Below are 22,606 nucleotides of genomic sequence, written 5' to 3' on the forward strand. Positions count from 1 at the left end.
TGGGTCAGAACCAGGATCAGGCCTAAGAACCAGGGTGGTGACCAAAAGAAAGAGACTACCAAGCCTCAAGAGAAAGGTGGGGATAAATCCAAAGAGAAGACTTCCCCGGGGCCCCAAAAATCCAATGGAAAGGGTGGGCCCCAGAACACTTCCTTTACAGAGAAGAAGCCTTACTGCCATGCCTGTAAACAGGTTGGACATTGGAAATCAGACAGCTGTTGTCCAAAGAATGGTAATAAGGAACATATACCTCCAGGTAAAGCTCCAACACCTCCTGTCACTGTTAGCAGTGGCCCCCCAGGTGGTGGGAGCACCCCCAAGAATTTGGGTGGGTTTACTTTTGGAGCACAGGTGGATTCTGGCCTAACCAGGTCCCCTACCTCAGATACTCAAGTCTATGAAACTGGCACGGGGTTTGCCAACTTCACTGCTTGCCCAAACACTTTGAGCAAGTACTGTCAGGAGCCCCTCATCAATGGTTTGAAAGTTGAGGCCTTTAGAGACACAGGGGCTAGCATCACCATGGTGGTTGAATGTCTAGTCCCCTCAAGGCAACTTTTACCTGACGCCACATATCAGGTGACAAACATTGATGGAATAGAAACCAAACATCCCATGGCAGTAGTCAATCTTAGCTGGGGAGGTGTCACTGGCCCAAAGAGAGTGGCAGTGTCAGCAAACTTGCCTGTAGATTGCCTACTTGGTAATGATTTGGAAATCTCAGACTGGGCTGAGGTTGAACAGCAAACCCATTCTAGAATGGTAAATCTCCATGGAAAGGTTAGTGGGGCTGTAATGGCTACAGCCCCAATCCAAGATGTCCTTCCTGAAAAGGTTGGTAGGGCTGAGCAAATCGTGCCACTCGGCCACTTGCCACGTGGTCAGCGGCCATCTTGGCGACGAAACCTACAATTTACACTACGGGTCTGGTTGTTCCAGACTTGCCCTCGCTCCTGTAAAAAGGAGCACCCGCTCTGACCTTGCTGGTCCGAGTGAGAAGCTTGCATCGATTCCTGCGTGGATTGCATTAGCCAAGGCCTGTTTGCTCCGATCAAGAAGCCGACACCGCCAGCAGCTAGAGCCTTCGTGGGACAGCTCGTGACCAACGCCTGAACGTCCTTGACCTCTTCGTGTCCACGTGGCTGCAGAGACAATCTTCACCTCATCGCCTGTTTGCACCCGACATCGCCTGGTTCCATCCTGGTTCCACGGTAGTCACTGGCTAGTGACTTTGAACATTGTCCCCTCTGCTTTCAGGTATTCACCACTTCAGATCCACCCTTGGATCCACCGAAACTCTTCACATCGAGCCGCCTGCAGCATCTTCAGCTCCAAGCACCATCGACCTGCGTGACGAAACCCAACACTACTTCGCACCTGTGCACCCGCTTCCTGTGGGTGAGGTAACTCAACAACGCCGGTGTTCCTACACTGGTACACACCTCTAGTGTCTGTGTCTAAAGTTTCAATCTTCTAGGTCACTCGGAAGGTTCCTTAATAACTAACTTTGTAACTTTACGCACCATTGACTTAACATTGGTATATGCGGGCACTTTCCGCACTGCACCCGAGTCCCGCGGGCCTTTCCCGACTTCATCACTGTTAGTCCCGAACAGCTCCAGTGATTCCCCAGGCCCTAGGCCTACTTCCTTTCAGCAAGGTGGTTCTTATACCACTATTTTAGTATATGGTTTAGGTGGCCCCTAGGGCTCATCCATATTGTTCAACTTTTGTATATTTAAACTGTGTTTTGTTTTAACGCATTTGCTTCTGTGCTCATAAAGAGTATAGGGGATTTTGTAGTAAATAAATATATATATATATATTTTCAATATATATCTGTGTGGTGTCCTTTCATTTGCTATTCAAGGGGATTGTGTATGGTAAAACAGCTCGCTTCACATGCCTATATAGAGTTTAGCCTAAGACTGCTTTGTCCACGCTACTAGGATAGCTGGTCTATAAGGTTGACTTACAACCAATCATCATAAGGGTTGCTTGGCATGGTACAAGGTGATCACTAGAACTAGTGAGCATCATATACCAGGCCAACTTCTCACACCAGAAAGTAGCGGGAACAGCAACTACATCCTACATCTGAAGGAGGCACCCTCTTTATTACTCCTTTGGTCCGAAGAGCCTGCACCTCTTGATGAAGCAAATCAAGATGGCCCACCATCATCCATTCTGGTGGCAAAGATGAAGGAGTGTCATGGAATGAAAGGGCGTAGCACTTCTGCACAATTTAAAGCAGCCACTTGCCGGCAGTAATTGCAGGCCATTGGGGAAGGTGGTGCCTAATCCTACCACCCACTGGATGGATGTGCTGGATGTAAGGTGAACTAAAGAGGCTTATATGCTGCGGCAAGCCAGAGGGGTGGGTTACTGGACATCATGCTGAGTCTGGTTCCAGCGTCCTCTCTGGGATTTGCAACGTCATCCACTAAAGGACTGGATAGGGTGTTGGACTGCTGGGTATGCTTGGTATTGTGGATGCCCAGGCATGCCCCCATCACAGCCCCAGAAGGGGGGAAAACACTGTTGCTGAGACTGGGCCATTAAATGCTAAGACCTAGCGGTGACGCGGCTGTCCAGGATGCAATCCCGTAACATGTTGGCTTTGTCACCAAATAGGTGAGAGCCATCGAAGGGCATGTCAATCAAGGACAATTGGACATCCCCTTAAAGCCCAGTGGACTGCAACCAGGCATTTCAATGCAGTGCTACTGTAGGGCCTATAGCTGTACCCAGGGAGTCTATGATATCCAGCCCACACCTGATGGCAACATTTTCTGCATCTCAGCTGTCCACTAAGGCTTAGTTGAGGATGGCTCGGCTCTCCTCAGAAAGCATGCAAAGTAGCTGCCCAACTAAGTCCCATAATTCATGGGAGTATCGACCCAAGACTAGCATACAGCGTTCAATAGGCTTAACTAGAAGAGAAAATGTTCTTCCGAAAGGTGTCCAGCTTCTTGGATTCTCTGTCTGGTGGTGTGAAAGGGAACGTATTGAGGCCTGCATGACCAGGTTTTCGGGGATGGGTGCTGGGAAAGGAGGCTGGGCAGGAACGCCTCCTGAAAGTGGCTGAGTGAAATCTATGAGATTTCACTCAGTCACTTTCAGGCCAATGCTGCGTCAAAACCCTGCGCCTGCTTGAAGCAGGCGTAGGTCTTGACGCAGCATTGTGAAGATGGGGCACCCCCGAGCCTTGCTGGAGCTGCGTCGCGCTTGCGACGCAACTCCAGCAATGCGCCATCTTTCCGGCACAGATGCGTCACGCATCTGTGCCGTTTTTGCACCATGGGTGGCGTAGCTGTGGCGCACTGTGGCGCACATTAACTGGCGCATCCCTGGGGATGCGGCAGTTAACATAAATCTGCCCCATAGTTCTTGAGAGAGAACATGTCCCAAAATACACTGGTTCACAAAGCTCTCTGGAAGTATGCTGTTAGCGCAGAAAGAAAGGAACTGATGTCAGCGTGCCTGGGGTGTGCTTATATGGACACCGGGACATCACTTCCAATAGGAACAATTCCAACACGGAGCCGATTGACGCCTCTTACTGGCACACAAAGGTACTGCTCAAGATAGTCTGAATCCAGTTGGACACATGGGGAATATTCTAGGGTGAGGAACCTGCAGTTAGAACTCTCTATCAAAAAAAGATTTTATTCAGTTTCACAAGTGAGCGAAGGCACAGTTGATGATCAGACAGGTAAGTGGCAGGCAGTGCCTGTGCCAGTCATTGTGGGAGCACAATAATACTGTATATTTTATTTCCATGTAAGAGACTTGCACATAAAGTGCAGCATATGGTTCATGTCTATATGATCTTCAATGAGGCCTAAAAATGGTGGGCCTGAATTATGAAGGCCTGCATCACTTTTGCATCACTTTTGCGCTGCTGTTGTGTCACTTTTAGTGACACAGCGGCAGCGGAAATAATGTGCTATGTTGCGCCATATTTACGAAGTGACTCATCTAGGCTGATGCATTACTTTGTAAACCCCTGCACTACATTATACCTGCGTCAGGTATAATGTATGAAGGGTGGGCATTCCCTCGCAAGAAAGGGTCCTAGTAGTGGTGCATTGAAATATATAAGATTTTACTGCGCCACTTCTAAAACGCCAATGCGTCAAATCCTTATGCCTGCCTCATGGCAGGAATACGGGTGAGGCAAGCCCTTTCACATGCGGCTTGCCCTATGTGAAAGGAACAGTGCTGGAGTTACTTCATGCTTCTGACACAACTCCAGGGATGCGCCACTTTTGCGCCGACAGATACGTCAGTAATACTGACGTATCTGTCATTCTTTCCAACATGATGCGTCATACTGTAAATATGAAGCATCAATAGTGTTGCAAGGAGGGCGCAGTGAGAAGTGTTGCATCACGGCTTTCATGCAGTGATGCGACACTTCACATAAATTAGGCCCTATAGGTTGTGTCCAGGGGGAAATGCTTGGGCGGCCATATGTTTGGTCCTTGGTGTATGTTGGGCAAGTGTAACATAGAGGGTTGAGGCGCTTTGAGGCAGCACAGGCAGATGCACAATCCGGGTCTCGAGCCGGATACTAATTAAAAAGGACATTGAAACAGGTCCCAATTAGGCCCTACATTCATATCCTTGACTATAATAGCAAAACATTGATCGATTTCTGAACAATGAACATAAAAACACATTAAGGTAATCCATGTCAGCAATTTAGTTTCTGGTTGTAGTGAATTTGTTTTGTTTAATCTTGCATTCCTTAAGAGTGTTAGCTATGTTGTTGTTCTTTAATTTTTTTGTGTGGCATGTTACTCTTTTATGGGGCATACTTTGAATTAGTCAACTCCAGGTGTTTAGAACGGGCTAGTTGAGGCTGAAGGCAGTGCAAGTTTCTCCCAGTGCCTGTCAGAACGTCAGAACGGTTTTCAAAATACATTGTCATCCAATCCTTGGCCTCTCTGCAGAGTACGCAGGGTGAGGTTCCGTGACAATTAAAGTGGTGTTTTCGACTCGCTCGAATATGGACGAGTTTGGTATCTATGAACCGCAAATGACGAGTTTAGTGGGTGTACGCGTTTACGCTACACTAACTTGAACCGTTCATCTTGTTCGTGGGTTCCTTCATCTGAGCCCAGGGGTTCCATTTTAGATACGGCAGCCATTTTGTCTCTTGCCCTCAAGTAGCCAGCGAACGGACACTGTCCGCTTCGTGACCCTGGGATTCCCAAGCTCTTGCGGAAGACACGTGTTCCTTTGAGGGTGTCTTTATGACAAGGGGGATGACACTGCCGAGGCAGATGGCCCCGCTCGAGGCTCATCTTGCCGTGTCGGTCTATTGTTTCAGCCGTGCATTCATTAGGCATATCTCCTTTGATCCTGCAATCGTGTTTCCGATATCACCCCCTTACACTCTTTTCAATCTGTTGACTATCTTTGTCTTCCTTTGCACCTGTTTCTGTCTTCTACTTTAACTCGTTTACAGCCGGAATGGAATGCACTCATGGTGGGAAAATGTACTTTTACATTTGGGAACCGGCGATGCTACTGTAATTATGTTCCGGGACCCTGAATACATGAAAGTGACCCTTTTTGAACTTTATTGTGGGCACTGAGTCGTAAACTTTTGTTTGCTATGTTATTCTATGACGAAAAACTGTATAAAAGGAGCGATCCACAGTTGCAATTTGAAGCAGTCTCCTAGAACCTACATACGTTGTACTTCTTGTGATTTCTGTGTTCCCTGCAGTAAATAAACCTCGATCTTTGACGCCGAAGGAAGTGTCCCGTGTCTCTGTAATTTGTACGCCGGAACAGGTAACCCACAAAGGTTTCAGGTGTTGTCCCCTGGCACCGCTGGGCCTTAGAAAAGCCCAGTCCTTCAGTGGCAATGGTCACATATTCTGGTTGCAATTTTGACTATGTACAAATGTGTGTGAAAGAGGTACGCAGTTGAAAAAATATTGACAATGCAAAAGTAAAAGAAAATGCAGGGCTTACAATTGAGGGTTTGGGTGGGTGATTCGGTGAAGGAGATGCGAGGAAATGCATTCAGGAGAGAGTGAAAAGAGGGGACTGAAGAGGAAAGAGATAAGGTTTAAGATATGCAGATGACTCAGAGGTAGAGAAAAAGGGGACTGACAGTCACAGATCCTTAATTTTTCGATTTGTCTTCTCAAGCCTTTTTTGCAATTTCCTGATACTTCTCCTCAACCATGGTTGTCATAGAAGGTCGTTCGAACAAAAACGGAAGCCCCAGGGGTACACTTGCTTTTTAAAGAGAATGCCCCATTAATGATAAAACCGTGGCTGCCAGTAATGCTTGGCACAGATTGACCCAGCACTGCCTCTCACCACTGAAAAGGTTGTGCATGTTCTGCTTATTAAACCTGGAATGACTAAAATTGGACATATGTACTAAGATATCACATTCATAACATATGAGCAACTCAAGGATAAGGGTTGGACTAGTGCACCGGGCACATTTATACTCCGAAGACTGCGCCATGCTTTGAAAGATGCCGTTTCTGGGTCTCCTCAGGAGCCTCAGGATTGCATTCTTATTACTAGGCTTCTTGACCTTGAGTTCTCAAGAGAATGGGTGGGTTTCACAAATGTGCAAGTTAACAATAATTGACAGCCCAATATGAAGCATACCGGCAAAGGTTCTAGGGGTGCAGAATCTCAGTGATCTATGGGATGGTCGTAAATGGGCTTACTTGCCATTTGAAATCAATTTCCATGAATTCTAAACAAAAATAAAACACTAAGACGTAAATTTCCCAAAAAATGCTGGAGTGTGGGGTTATACCAAATATGGCAATGTCATGTTCTGACATTTTTTTGATGCAGGGATGCACCTTATTTACAAAAATATAGCGCACCCCAGCGTTTCCCCTTGCTCTAAAAAGCTGCTTAGCACCAGCGCCGGCACCCTTGAGCCATGGTGCAAGGGTGCCTGTGCTGCAGGGGAGATTGTTTATGTGCAGGAAGGGACACCTTCCTGCACATAAACAATCAATAATGGTGATTTGCTCTATGTGTGCTGCAGAAAGCAGCACACAGAAAAAGAGCAAAAAACGAGGAGAAATTAATAATTCCTCCTTGTATCGCCATTCTAAGACCAGGTATTAATCATTTCCCCTTGTATCGCCGTTCTAAGACCAGGTATTAATCATTTCCCCTTGTATCGCCATTCTAAGACCAGGTATTAATCATTTCCCCTTGTATCGCCATTCTAAGACCAGGTATTAATCATTTCCCCATGAATCACCATTCTAAGACCAGGTATTAATCATTTCCCCGTGTATCGCCATTCTAAGACCCGGTATTAATCATTTCCCCTTGTATCGCCATTCTAAGACCAGGTATTAATCATTTCCCCTTGTATCGCCATTCTAAGACCAGGTATTAATCATTTCCCCATGAATCGCCATTCTAAGACCAGGTATTAATCATTTCCCAGTGTATCGCCATTCTAAGACCAGGTATTAATCATTTTCCCTTGTATCGCCATTCTAAGACCAGGTATTAATCATTTCCCCATGTGTCGCCATTCTAAGACCAGGTATTAATCATTTCCCCTTGTATCGCCATTCTAAGACCAGGTATTACTCATTTCCCCATGAATCGCCATTCTAAGACCAGGTATTAATCATTTCCCCTTGTATCGCCATTCTAAGACCAGGCATTACCTGGCCATCCTTTTTGGCGCTGCTCCAGCCTTGTAAATCTGGGGCAGCATCAAAAAGCAATAGGTGTTGGAGTGGAACGCCCACAGCAACACCCATGGCCCACCCTTTTGCTGCAGACTGCGGCAGAAAGGGGCATATTTACAAGGTGGCGTTAAGCCATGATAAGTGCCTTAGAGCGACCCTGTAAATGTGAGAAATGAAGAAACACCACCGTAGCTTCAAATATAGTGACGCTCCAGTGGCATTAGAGGCTTTTAAATATGACTTTAAGTCTCTACACCCACTGTTTTGCACTCATGCCAAGCTGCATAGGATGGACGACGCTGGTCTGAAGAACGTCCCCGATCGAGGTCGCCAGTCACAGGTTGATTGCTTCCAGCTAGTATGGGAATGCTGATGTATGATTGACAAGTGGAGGGCAATACTGAATGTGTATCCAGTGTTGTTGGGTGGGAGATTCCAAATACAGTGGATATTGTAGTAGTGTTTGGAGATGTTTCTTAAATTTCTAAATTTGTACTCTGTGTGGTGGGTCTACTTCTGCTGCTGAGAAAAAGGGAGTTAGCCGTCCATTGTATGAAAAGATCTGTCCACTACACTGGAAAATAGTTACAGAAATGTTGTCTGTAATAGTAATGCTGACCTTTTTGCAAATATTCACCTTGTTGCGTCCAGGCCCAAGGATATATGAGTGCCACTGAGAATGTATCTGACAATTGAAACAGGAGTCAGCGGATCAAGTGAAAAAAAGGGATACTGTTCCTACAAGATAGGAAATCTAGGTTTTGGACAGGACGTCAAGGGCAATCCACAGGATTGTTTCTTGTTGCTCGTACACACCCCCATTAGGGATGTTGTGCTTCATCATTAGGTGGGTGATCCTCGTCGGGCCAGTGCTACAATGCCCTATGGGTCCCTCGATGGGTCACTTTAGCAGAGGTCTTTTGCTTTTTCTGTCATCTGGTGAGTGCAAAGTGTCCAGGTTGGGCGCTTCTGATCATTGACCTATGTCTTCTCCAGATTTCACTGTTTAGATTAATATGCTCTATTCATGATGCAACATGTACTGCTTGTTAATTGTGGCCTGAGTTGATGGTCAATAACTATGTTTGGTCTTGTTTATGTTTTGGGTTAGCCTGACTACCTGCAACATGCTGTATTGATGTACTTAATTGACTGCCTACCGCTGTCAATATGATTGGTCTCTGAATGTATGCTCTGAGTTGTATGATGTTTATTACAAAATATTTTTTTAATTAAAAAAGATGTGGAGAGAAAAAGGGCATATATGTTTAACAGAGTGAACATAGCAGGCGAGACAAAGCCACTCTGAAGACCAATATTCCTTCCACGGGCTTCAATAGTGTTGATTTTAAAGTCTCACAATGTGCGAACTGAGAATTTGTGAATACCCTTTTGTCTTTCAGGAAGGAGTTGAAGACGTGGCTGTTCTGCAATTAACTCCCCTCTGCTGTGATGGTTGTGTTGTGTTGGGTCTGACAGCGCCGGGACACTCGGTTCGAGTAGCTGAGCGCTTAATAAAACTCTATATAACATAACATAACAATACAAACATTTTCAATTTTAATTATTTACAACAAAATCATTGTTTTTACTCATTTATCTTAAACAGCTAGGAACCGAAGACAAAGCCAATAGTCATGGCTGGTTTTTAGGTGTATCAGTTATTGTGTTAGTATGGATGCAATAACAGAGCTGAGAGATTCACCAAAATAAATGTCGAACAGGACACTAGGGGAATCTCACAAATGTAGTTTACATGTTTTTAATAATATAGCCACTCCCTGTTTTTGCATCCCTCTTAAAGCCCTGAGCACAGGGGACTCTAAAGTTGCTTGTTCACACGGCATCTGACGTAGATTGAGCAGATGTTAGTAATGGAAGCGTGGTGGAAAACAAATAAAAACAGAAGTATCACGTTATTGGGAAGTAGGCAGCAATGTATGTATGTGTGACTGGAGATAGGCAGTTACCAAGGAGAATCGTTTATTACTGCAGGCAGGAAACAGTGGCCTAGCAAAGGTGCCAGGGGCCCTAATGCAAGCAAGGATAATTGACTTGCCTATCAATGGCTGTAGAGTGGTAGACAGACATAACTAGGGTGCCCTGGGCTTCCAATTTGCGCGTTCAGTTTGGAGAGAAACACACTGACATGAGCAATACACATGCTCTTGCAGGATGCCTATCAAATGGTGATGTTTAAGTGGAACAGTGATCACCACAATGCCCCCTTCTTATGGGCCCAGCAGCAACACCTGATTTACAGTGCCTGTAATTTTTTTTGTCGAACAGTCTGAGGTGACACCAGTCTTTCATTATATGTGTAAGTGCGACTTTGCCATAAATTCGTTTTACATGGCAAATACTCTAACATTCTTTTTGCTTATTACAGTTAAAACATTCTTATAACAATTTTGACGACACCATAAAGCCTAATTTATGTGTTTATTTTTATTTACTCATGCATTTTTATATAGCGCAAACTTTACGCAGAGGTGTCCGAACGCTTTACAATAAAGCAAAGTAAATTACATAAGGAATAAGAGTAGCATGGAAGTAGGTAAAACTACTTAGCAGTACTCTTGATGATTTACAGATTAGCAAATTACAGATTCATTCAAGATTAAATAATACGAAAAGGTGGAGCGATTAGGGGATATACACATATTTACAAAATTGATCTCTCGTGAGAGACATGTGGCAATCAGGGACATATCCTGGGATGAGGCAAATTATTGATAGAAGTGTCCTTGGAAGAGAAGAGTTTCAAGATCTGTTTTGAAAATCCAGAAAGAGGAGGTGGTCCGAAGGTTTGGAGGTAGCAAGTTCCAAATTCTAGTCGCATTACCTGAGAAGTATTGTGCCATAAGTCTTTCCCTTTTGATGTACTAGTCTATATCTTGGTGATTTTTATAGAGAAAAACATTAAAAAAGAGTTTCTTGTTAATACATTTAAAATAAACAACTGATCGCTTAGCACGTAAGTAACAATTCTTGAGACGTTTTTCTAATTTTCGTGAATTTATATTTTTGCACATTTTGAATAATTGAATATGTATTTTCCCGAAGGCAAGGGTCAATCTCATATTTAATATTTCAAACTACCTCTTGTCCTAATAAAGGATTCCCAAAGCAAGACAGTAAATCAAGCAAAACAGCTTCACGAACACGCTCCACACCAAATTAAGGGTAAAAGGCCGCTTTAATAGAACAGGTCAGGCAACTCAAGCATATAACAAACCCCCTAGGCAAAAGCCTCACAAAACTAGTAAACCTCACTAATACATTGTAGAAGTCCTGATCCCACGAAATCTCACTATCCCCTCCATCCAAACTCTTGCCTTCATGCCCCAAACCTGTGACATAACTCATGCCGCCACTGCCGCCACCAAAAATACTCTTCCTGTTAATAAAACGAATTTCGTAGCGCGCCCTGCATCGCAAAATGCGATGCAGCGCGCGCTACGAAATTCGTTTTATTAATTAAATAGTTTACTTACCTCCAATTATCCATATTCCGGTTTTTAGCACCCCCGCCTCACCTTTCTGCCCCACGGGTACTCCCTCCACAGGCTGCGGCTAAGGAAGGGGCGTTCCCTTGCTAACAGCGACCGCAGAGCTATGTGTTTTGCAACCGCAATTGCGGTCGCAAATTCTCGCAAATTACCACCTACTTCAAGTAGGTGGTAATGCATTCACAAATGGGAAGGAGTCCCCAGGAGACCCCTTCCCCCTTTGCAAAAGCATGCAATATTATTCTTCAAGGGGAGACAGTGGTCCCAGGGACAAGTGCCTGCCCTGAAAAACTGAAACAAGAACGTTTCATTTTTCTTTTTTAAATGCATCCCGTTTTCCTTTAGGGAAAAATAAAAACTGCTTTATTTAAAAGCAGTCCCAGGCATGGTGGTCTGCTGCGCCCAGCAGGCCACGATCCCTAGGAGGGCCAGTCATTCCCAATGGTCTCGCAGATTATGAGAGGCCCATTAATATTCATTTACCTCGCAATTTGCGAACCCATTGGGAATCGCAAACCGTGTTAAACACACTGTTGTACATGCCAACTAGCGCCTCGCAAATGCGACGCAATTTGCGAGGTGCTATTTGGCAGGTCGTACATCTGGCCCTGAGTGATTTGCCCAGAATCACAGGACGTTTAACCCTCCCGCCAGACTCGAACCTGGTTCCCCCGCTTCAAAGTCGGCCGCTCTAGCTGCTCAGCCACATCCTCGGGCCAATAGCCCTGCCCCTAGATGTGACGACGGTCACAGAGGCGTCCAACACCCTAGACCTCACTAAAATGTCCTCGACTTCACCCACTCAGAGGACCCCCCCAACCACATTTTTGCATATTCCTGGGACGCACCACCCGCCCGACACGCCCAGGAGGAGACCAGGCAAGCCTCGCCCCTGTCCCCCCACCAGCATTCAATGAGCAATGTTTTTGAATTAATCTATGGATTTCATTGTCAATGTATGACCTTTTCAAGTGAAGTGCGTCTGCTCCTCTTCAAAAACCTTTTTACTTCAATCTTCACACATTGTTTGACTTTTTATGCTACTACTACCATCACTATTTAATCTCGAATGATTGTTATTTGAAAATAAATCAGTTTGAAATTCAAACTGTGAACCTTACCACAACATACCGTGTACAAATTGGATGGAACCCCCCCCCTGTTACAGTAATATATAAAGCACAAGAGGAAAGCCAAAGTCGATGTGATGACCGTGCAGAGGTTATAACAAATTTTTTTTTTTTTTTTTAAACAGCTTTTCAAATCTGTGATAAAATAATTTTCAGCATTTGAATATTGATTTTAAAAAGAGTTGTGGGTTTTCTTTAATAAAATGAAATAAGCATTTTTCTGAAACATAAAATGCTCCAATGGCATTTTCAAAGTATTCGAAACCACATGTTTTTTCCATCGAGGCAATGGAATGTCAAAATCAAGGTTGCAAACTAAATATTTGAAAGCGGTACACATACCGTGGAATTAGTAGATTCAAACCTTGAATCAGGTCATTCGTTTATGCAAGATTCAAGGTTCAGGGCACCAGATTCAAGGTGTCTTCAAAATTCTATTGTCCTTTGGCTTTGAAAGTGCCTTCCCAGTGTGTTCTTGCGGTTTGAGTGTCTGCCATTTATTGCAGTATTATCCTTCTACTTATGTTTGGTACTCCTTTGTAACATGCACACATCACTTTTCTCTTGTAACACACTGTTTGCTACCTCTTACATTTTGTTTGCTTTAGACACTTGCACAAGTGCCACAATTGCCTACGTAACGTTTGTTCTTGTGCGTGAGTGTCTGCCTTTTATTGCAGTATTGTACCTCTACTCGTATTATGTACGCTTTTGTAACTTGCACACATGCCACTTTTCCTCCTCTATTGTACCGTTTGCTACCTCTTGTATTTTGTTTGCTCACAATTGTCACTTTTGCCTCATTTAACTTAACGCTTGCTTTTGTGTAATTTGCTCTCATGTAATTTTCTCCTCATGTATCATTGCTGTTCTTATTGTGACAAAGTAAAGTCATCTACAAGGGATTTGTTTAACCACTATCATTCATACTATTGGTTGAAAGCTAAATCAAAGAGATTGTCATAAAGAGAACTATCTCACAGGAGTCCACAGAACACATTTTATAGATATCTGAAAGCAAAAGTAGCACACGGAAGAACCTAGTTGTATGAAAAATATATTCTGTATTTAATTGCTGAATTGCAAATTGATTAAAAAGGGGGATACATAAAATCTTGAATCTAATGCAACAATGTAATGAAAGGATGTATAAATTAATTCAACAAAACAAATCATCACATAACAACCACTCCTATTGATCAAGTGAGAGCAACTAGAACACATAGATTATTATTGCTCTTCCAGACATGGATGCCTTAGGAGATAGTGTGCAATTGGAAACTTATTGATTTGGAAAATCATTCCAGAAGGAATAATTTACGTATTTTGAGCATCCCAGAGGGACGGGAGGGCAAAGATGTTAGGCAGTATGTTATTGAACTGTTTTCCGAAGCTTTTCCCGAACTCAAGCACTGGAACTGGGAATTAGTACTTCAGAGGGCACACAGGTTTCCAATTAACCAACGAGGCAGACCAGGGGGACCAAATAAAAAACCTAGGGCGATACTTATATGTTTGAATAATTTTTTGTTGCGGGAAGCACTATATGATTTGGCAAGGCCTGACAGGAAGAGAGGTGGTAAGGGCTGTGAATTTTTTGTCTGTCCGGATTTTTGCCAGGCCACCGTTCAAAAGAGATGGCAGATGCGTCAGATGATTCCATTATTTCAGGCTAAAGGGGCGCAGGCCTTCCTGCTCAATCCTGCTAAGCTAAAAATAATATATTAGGAAAAAACCCAATTTTCTGTATCAGATGTATTAGCGAAGGATTTTTTGAGTACAATGTGAAAGAAATTAAGTAATAACGGTATAAATATCCTCTTAGGCTGCTAGGGAAATTTTTCTTAAGGATTTAGGAGGTATTATTTGGTTTCTGGTCCAATTTCCTTTTTTTGGGGGAGGGGGTCCGGGGGAGTGGCATCAATCCACTACCCATCACAGAGAATTTAGTCCTTATGCCTCATTTGGGAGGGGGAGGGCAGGAGGGGTGGGCAGTTGTAGGGTGGTTAGGGTGGGGGGTGGTTGGGAAGGCACGATTGATATATGGTGTTCACTTGGTATAAAGGTTATGATACATTTGGTACTCTTGTTTTCGTGAAAGCTAATGTCGTTTCTATGTTTTTTGAAGTGTAGCTCAGGCTATGGGCAGGGAAGACAAGGTATGACTGCTTTAATTCCATAAAAAGTATGGGCAAATGATCTATATGTTCATGGAATATATGTGGTTTAAATGATAAAAAGAAAAGGGGGGTGATGACTCAAATTTTGCAGATGTTTTGATTTGGTTTGTGTACAAGAAACACATATTACGTGGAATAATCGCAAGTGGCTGAATGATATGGGCATGGATATACTTGGGTGTACCAAACAGAGTTCAACTACAAGAGGGGTAGCGATTTTAATGAGATATGGGTTGGGTGTTCGCAAGCGGGTAAAGGAGGATGTTTTGGGGCGCTGGGTCATTGTAGAACTAACTGTTAATGGCTCGCCATTGACAGTCTGCTCTATTTATGGTTCTAATCTGGATGACCCAGAGATGTTGCATTATTTAATCATTGAATTAGTGGCATGGCCAGCCCCTTTAATCCTCTGAGGGGATTTCAATCTTCACTTGGATGGTGATTTTGATATTACCAGTGATTGCCCATATATGGGGAAAAAAACTAAAGTTTTTAAAGCTACCCAAGGCTTAGTTAAAGAGTTTGCGCTGGTTGATATGTGGTACCTCATAACAGAAATGTTCCAGGAGACACTTTCTACTCGGCTCCTCATAGGAAGCATGTGCGCTTGGACTATTTCTTTATTTCGGCTCAAAAAGCAACAAGTGCCAAGGTAGAGATTATACCGAGGATAATCTCAGACCATAATCCTGTTGTATTAGAACTTGATATTAGTGCTAGGGACCAACCAAAGGCGTGGAGGTTTGAAGGCAAACTTTTATTTGATCCTGAATATTGTAGACACGTGTGACTGGATTACTGAATTCTTTAAAATGAATTGGGGGACTGCTCAGATTCTATTGTATGGGATACATTTAAGGCCGGGGTGCGGGGGAAACACTAAGTTACTCGATAGTTAAACAACGTAAAACTCTGGCAGAAATCAAGGATGGGATGAAGCAGCTAAGGTTATTAGAAATAGAACCTATGGGTGAAGTAATACGTCGACAAAACATGGATAAAACTCTAAACGCCATCGCAATATTAAAAATGAAAATTCATCAGCATTTTGCAACGAAGATTGCAACAAAAGTGGCTATGTACAGGGCTCAGATTTATGAAGTGGGGGAAGACTGTGGTAGGATTTTAGCGAAGAGATTACAGAAAAAGGAAATATCTAACAGAATCTATAGGATACAGGACCATCTCAATCAAATACAAGAATTTCCGGGCAAAGTCTTGAATGTTTTTCGTAAATTTTATATCAATCTATATACTGAGGATGAAATAGTAGATACCAAAGTGAAAATTATGGAATTCAGTTCTGATATTGAAACTAATAAAGTTTCAAAAGACCAAAACGAGGAACTAGCAGTAGATATAACTTGGGAGGAAGTGGAGGGAGCAATGCTGTCGTTAGCTAGGGACAAAGCTGTAGGTCCAGATGGTATCCCGTTAGAATTTTATAGAGCATTCCGCCTGGTTTTAAGACCGGAACTTATGACACTATTTCTTGCTGCTCAACGCGGCATAGCACCAGATTCATGGCGAAAAAACCACCATCATTGTTTTTCTAAAAAAGGATAAACCTGAATTATGTCCATCCTCATACAGACCAATCTCACTGATTAATTCAGATTGCAAGATCCTCTCAAAAATTATTGCCCAGCGTGTAGGGGCAGTCATCACTCCTCTAGTGTCCAATGTTCAGCATGGGTTTATGCCGATCATGTGAGACGGGCGATAGCTCTCCTGGACTGGGCTCAGGCAACTGAATCTGTTTTGGGGGTGATCCTGTTGGATGCCGAGAAGGCGTTCGACATGGTCTCCTGGCAATATATGTGGGAGGTCTTGTGATGGAAAGGTTTCTGCTCTCAGTTCATACAAGCAGTTAAGACCCTATACATACGCCCGGTAGCCGCTATACTTATATCTGGTCTAGAGTCTGACTTATTTAATATCAGCAGGGGCACAAGGCAGGGGAGCCCATGCTCCCCTCTTTTATTTGCATTATATATTGATTTATTTTTGAATAAGTTAAATCAGCGCGTAGGTATTAAACCAGTTACTCTTCGCAATATTGAGTACAGAGTATTAGCGTATGCTGATGATATAGTTGTAGTCTCTAGTGATATTGTTACCGCTCTTCCTGCAATAAAGTCACTAGCTGTGCAGTTTGGCTGCTTTTCGGGATATAAACTAAATATAGACAAAACTCAGGTGCTATATTCAGGTAAGGATCCCCCGGCAGATTTGTCAATTATTTGGGAGTGAAAATTACATCTGTGGTGGATAAGATCTCTGATTTGAATATTCTCCCTGTGATGAAGAAGGTGAATGCAACTCTGGAACGGTTAGATCATCTTCACCTATCCCTCCATGGTAGATGTAATGTATTAAAAATGTTTATTTTTCTGAAATATTTACATATGTTCAGAACAATACCTTTAGAGTTCTCCTCGTCGTGTTTTTTAGAATTAGAGAGGTTTTGCTCCAGATTCTTGTGGGGGTATTGAAGATCGAGAAGGGCATATAAAAAAATGGTTCTACCTAGACATCGGGGGGCTGGGACATTCCACATTTTGTAATGTATTATTGGGCAGCTATAATGCAATTTATGGGGCCTTTAGTTGTTGGGAGTAAAGCTGAAATCCTCTTTTGTCATAGACCATCAGTTTATGAATTTGGGCTGGGAAAAGAGGTGAACGGTTGCTTAGTAAAGATAATAGAACATAGCTATTATAAAAAAAACAAAGTTTAAGATATTCAAGGCGGTATATATGGTCTGGAAGCAAGTTAAACGAAAGCTACGGATTTTAAATCTGAATGTTTATACCCCTTTTACGGCTTCGGGGACACTGCTCATAATTTTCCGGGATTTAGTAACAATCAGATGGGGCCTAAAGGTAATATGTTGTTTAGGGGACCTATTTGATCAAGGTCACCTGCTAGCATTCTCAGACCTACAGGAGAAGTATGGACTAGGCAAGCAAGATTTTTTTAAATACCTTCAAATTCGAAGTTTTCTTGCTAAGTCGGGTGTAGGTACAGGACAACAACTTGCGAAAATCTCGCTAATCGAAAAAACGACTAAGAAAACATCAATGGGTCAATATTATCAACAGCTAGTTGAAGCTTTTCCAGATGATCTGGATGTGCGTAAAACAAAATGAGAATACAAATTGGGTGTTGAGGAGAATAATATATGCAAATCTCTGGAGCTTGCTAACCGAGTTTTAATGGCGGGAAGATTATGTAGTCAGCATTATATGGTCCTTTATGTTTTATATTACACCCCTAGTAAGGTGGCTCGATGGGGCGCAACAGCAGGCGACAAATGTAATCCTTGTGGATTATTTGCGGCTGATTCGTCCCATATGTTTTTTTCTTGTCCTAGACTGGGGAGTTTTTTCAAAAAATTGAGAGATTCTTAACCACATCAGCGCGGCGCAAATTCGTGCGCTGTGCTGAACGTTCCATTGGGCTTATGGACTCATGACGGAACCGTTCCGTCATGAGCATCGAAGGGGTTAAACATTATATTTGGATCCCCCATGACAATTACGGGAGAATTAGTAATCATTGGTGTAGGCTCTGATAGGGTGGCTAATCTAAGATTGAAAGCTTAAACTGCTCTTCTATTCATTATAATGGCGGTGGCACGGGCCTGTATCACCAATGAGTGGATTAGCTCTGATCCTCCCACTTTCATTAACTGGCGCTCCAGACTTTTAGCCATGTATAATTTTGAACTATCTGTATATAAAACTAAAGGGAGAAGGAAAAGAACAATGGGCGCCAAAATGTGGTCTTCAATACCGGATTGGATCTCTTAAATCTGGCTGGGCTTGTAAGGATGTATAAGGAGATCCCTGGCAGGGTTTATTGTAATTCTTTAGTTGCTGGTTGTGCCCTTCGGCCGGGGGTTGTTTAATGTAGTTAAGGGGATATAAGTATGGATATCTAGGAAATGTTTCTATCATTTCTTTCAATGTCCTGTGAACCCAGCCTATTTAATGCATGGCAGCATTGCTTTATTTATGTGGTATGATCTTCTTTCCTCGACTCTGGCTGCTTTCATGTATATTTATCAATATGTTTAAAATGTATCAGACCTTATGAAGTGTTTTCTATGTTGTGCCTTGGATAAAAAAGGGACAAAAAACGTAATAAAGAAAAGGAAGCACAATTAAGTTTTCAAAACGTTTTAGAATTACTAAAGAGTGTGCACGCAAATACATATGTAATTATTGAACATCAGATGTTACATTGGGGCTCTTTACCCTGCATGCCTTGACACTGTGGGCATTACAATGTGTTGACCTTTACAATGCATTGTAATACCACGCAGGGCTTTCCAACACACGTTTTCCCCCCGCATTATATAAAGTATGATATATGTGTCTCTCTCCTCTTTACTTAGTTTGTGCGTGGAAAGTTTCAGGGTGATCTGTCAAGTGGGGGCTGAGAATAATGGTGGGGTGGTCCCAAGATTTTCCATAGACTTTTTTTCACCAGCGCTACCACAAGGACACCAGACTTGGCAGAAGGCTAAATCTTGGTCCAGAAAGCGTGCTTTTTGTGATTCGGTGTAAATTCATTCAGTAGTTTTTGAGATACTAAGTCTCAAAAATATTTGTACATCTGTACGGCTGGGAGAATCCCTCAAACTTGATTTTAAAAAAACTAGAGCAATCTGATTGACCCAGGCAGGGCCGGCTCTAGGCATGTGCAAGCTGTGCACCTGCACAGGGCCACCAAACCCCAGGGGCCACCACGCCAATATACATCCTTAATATATGAATCCACTGAGGATGGATACATATTTGCGTGGTGGCCCCTGGCAGGGATTTGGCGGCCTCCGGCTCTGTTCCACTTCTAAACTCCCTGACCCCCTTCCTTCTTTACTGTCCTGCGCGCTCCGCCCCACCCGGACCCCCTCTTCCGGGCCCTCTACCTACGCTCCCTGCCCAGGGCCACCATGAGCCTAGAGCCGGCCCTGACCCAGGGGCTTCTTTTTTCTCTCTTTGGCCAATTTGCTTCCATGGGAGAAGCATTACCCCAGAAGTGAGCACTCTGATTGGCTGCCTGCAAAATGAATTCCAATTTTGCAACCAGTCATTACAAGACTCAGAGACTTAGTCCCCTGTTCTGAGTTTTATCTAAAAAATGATAAGGGGGCAGGATAGGGATACCCTGCCTCCTATGTTTTGTGGCGATGTCCCAGAGGGATCACCTGGGGGCAAAATAAAAAATATATACATTTTTTTAAAGCTGGGATCCCTGCGGACCTCCTGCAGGATCGAAGATTAAAAAAAGAAAAAGACACAAGGCAGTGTTTTAAATTGCAATAGTTGGACCACCGGGGCAGGCCAGGGCTCGCGATCTCATTTTTAAATATTTGGGAAGGGAGGTGTGAGTAGTCCCCTCATATTTAAGTCAGTCTTAGACCTGGGGATAACATCCTCCGGGGCATATTTAGAAATAAAGAGGAGGGGTTCATGTGGCCCCCTCTAAGCCTGTCTTGGACCCAAGGAACCCTATCTCATGAGGTCAAATTTCTAATAAAAGGGGAGGGGGCAGTGTGTCCCCATCCCCATGCAGAGTTCAACCATATCTCCTGGGATGCGATAATCTACAGTGTCTTTGGTATCCCTCCCCTACACTATGGTTCCCTGCCGGGGAGAATGCAGGCATACACCAGGAAATGAGAGGGACCACCCCGACCCTTTACGGGCCGCATTACGTTTTCATGGGGAGGGTGTGCAGCCTCCCTCCCAGAGACATAAAAGGCCTCGGGGACCCCTTCTCCCTTAGCCAGCTCATAGACTGTGTCACAAGCGCCCAACCCTGGTTCACTGTTTCCCTGCCCACAAGAGTGGTGAGGGAAGACTTGTCTGCTCCCACCTGACAGCAGCTGTAAAAAGGCTCCAGTCCAGTCAAGGGGGAGCAGATATTTGTTTCCCTGCCCACACTCCTGTGGGCAGAGGAACTCACATTGGCCCCCGTCCAGCAGGAGCACTGAAAAATACCCAGATTGGATGCGTGCCATGAGTCAGTGGTGCCACAGAGGCCCTGGGGTTCCACCTGCAGCTCCCACCATTGATTGTTGTTGGTGCTCCGGGTAATCACTGGGGCACCCACAATAGGCCCCAGATGAAGGCGTCCTTGAGGCCATGAAGGCTCAGGGAGGGTGGCCCCACTCCACTTAAAAAAAAGTCCTGGGGATGGGGTCCATGGGGCTTGTAGTGTCTTGTAGTGGTAGGTCCAGCACCCGCTCCCATTAAATAAAAAAAAAGGCCCCATGGTGGGGGGGGGGAGGGGGAGTTTCCAGTGGACCATAGAGTCTCAGAAAGGGGGGTCACATGCTCTCCTCCCCATATAAAGAAAATACAACCCTGAGGATAGCGGTCCACAGGGCCGGTAGACCCTCTGGGAGGGGGGCACCACACGCCCCACTCCCCATAAAATATATATCTGCCACAGGGATGTGGGCCCAGGGGCCTGTAAGACTAGGGAGGGGGCTGCACTCCCCCTCCCCAATAATTATAAAAAGGGTGTCCCTCTTGGGCACCGGGACACCGGAAATAAAAAAAAAGAATAAACAAGAGTCAGAAGACGCTCATTTATTATTTACTGCTCCTTGAAGGAGCGCCCCATAGTTCTCAGATTTTTTTCCTTGGTGTGCAAGGCCCTCTGGTGGTTGTTTTTATGATTGGGTTTTGTGGGCGGAAAAACTCACATATATGTAGATTTAATTTTTTTATTAAAACTATTGAACATTCTAATAATCACTGTTAAAATTTGCATTGCGTGGATCACTGAAATATGCATTTGATTAAAAATATTTTTCTTTGTGGAGACAGATGATAGATCTGCTTAAAATGTATTGATATGCTCACCCCTTGATAAAGCCAAAAGATCCACTTTTTATATTTTGGTGGTGTCACTCTTTGACAATGTCAGCAAGTCTGCCTGCTTGCAACCAGGACCTGCGAGACCAACCACACTCTGTGCATGCCAGAAGGCAGCGAATGGTGTGGGGTTGCTTGCCTGCGTAAGGTTGGCTGCCTGCAGCCAACCCCTGTGCATGGCCTTTGGCCGTGCAAGGTGTGGGTTGGTGTTAAGTATGGTAATAAATATTAATTAATGGGAAAAAAACTAGAACTCACTGAAAGAAAATCAAAGGTTAAAGTGAAGTGGGAAAAACCAAGCCTTTTACCCGAACTCGGGCAGTAGGGGATGCATAAAGCAGACGGATCCATTTAAGAAAACTTGGGCTAATTCTGATGTGCTGCGGGAGGGAGAACAGGTAAGGCCTCTATAAAATCTAAAGCCATTGTGGCATCTAGGAAAGTTGCCATAGCAGGTAGATTAGGGTTCGGGCTGCGATGTACCGCAACGGTGTGTGTAGGTTGTGCGTCGTAGACCAGATAGGCAAAAGGCCAACGGATCAGGGTGAACAATAAGTGGGATGAGTGGTAGCAGGAGGTCAGCGAGTTTAGTCAGAATTTTGTTGTCAACATTGATCATCGACAAATGTCGATATGCGTCACAATTATCAGGAAGCTTGACACGGTTGAACACTGTAAAAAGGAGTGCCTGCAGGACTGTTGGAGGTAATACCACAGTGGTTCTGGCTTTCACAGTAGATGCAGGGCCAACAGCTCAGTGTATTCATCAGGCGCGGTGCGTCCTGGGGCGTATGGGCGTAGCCCCCCCCACCCGCAGCTCCCTCGGCGTCTCTGAATTCAGTTTACTTAAGTTCAAAGACGCCGATGGAGAACTGACAATCATATCAGTCAGCATGACGTCGGACCGCCCACCCCTTCAGAGACTGAAGGGGATGGGCAGTCTGGCGTCATGTTGACTGCAAGTGCACATGAGTGGGGACGGAGGGCGAATTTTTAACCCGTGCCCAGTTATGCACACTTGTGTTTTCACTTGTTTGCGCATGCCCATTAGGAGCCCCTCAGGCTCCTAATGGGCGTGCGGCGGGCGAAGAGTAGCCATGCCCTAAGCCAATCCTGGCGCTGCTGGCAGCACCAGGATTGGATGAGAGGGGCTGCCAGTCCACTCCAGTGCCGACGTGAAAG

Source organism: Lissotriton vulgaris, unplaced genomic scaffold (assembly GCF_964263255.1).
Source record: "Lissotriton vulgaris unplaced genomic scaffold, aLisVul1.2 SCAFFOLD_710, whole genome shotgun sequence".
In the NCBI taxonomy this organism is placed as follows: Eukaryota; Metazoa; Chordata; class Amphibia; order Caudata; family Salamandridae; genus Lissotriton; species Lissotriton vulgaris.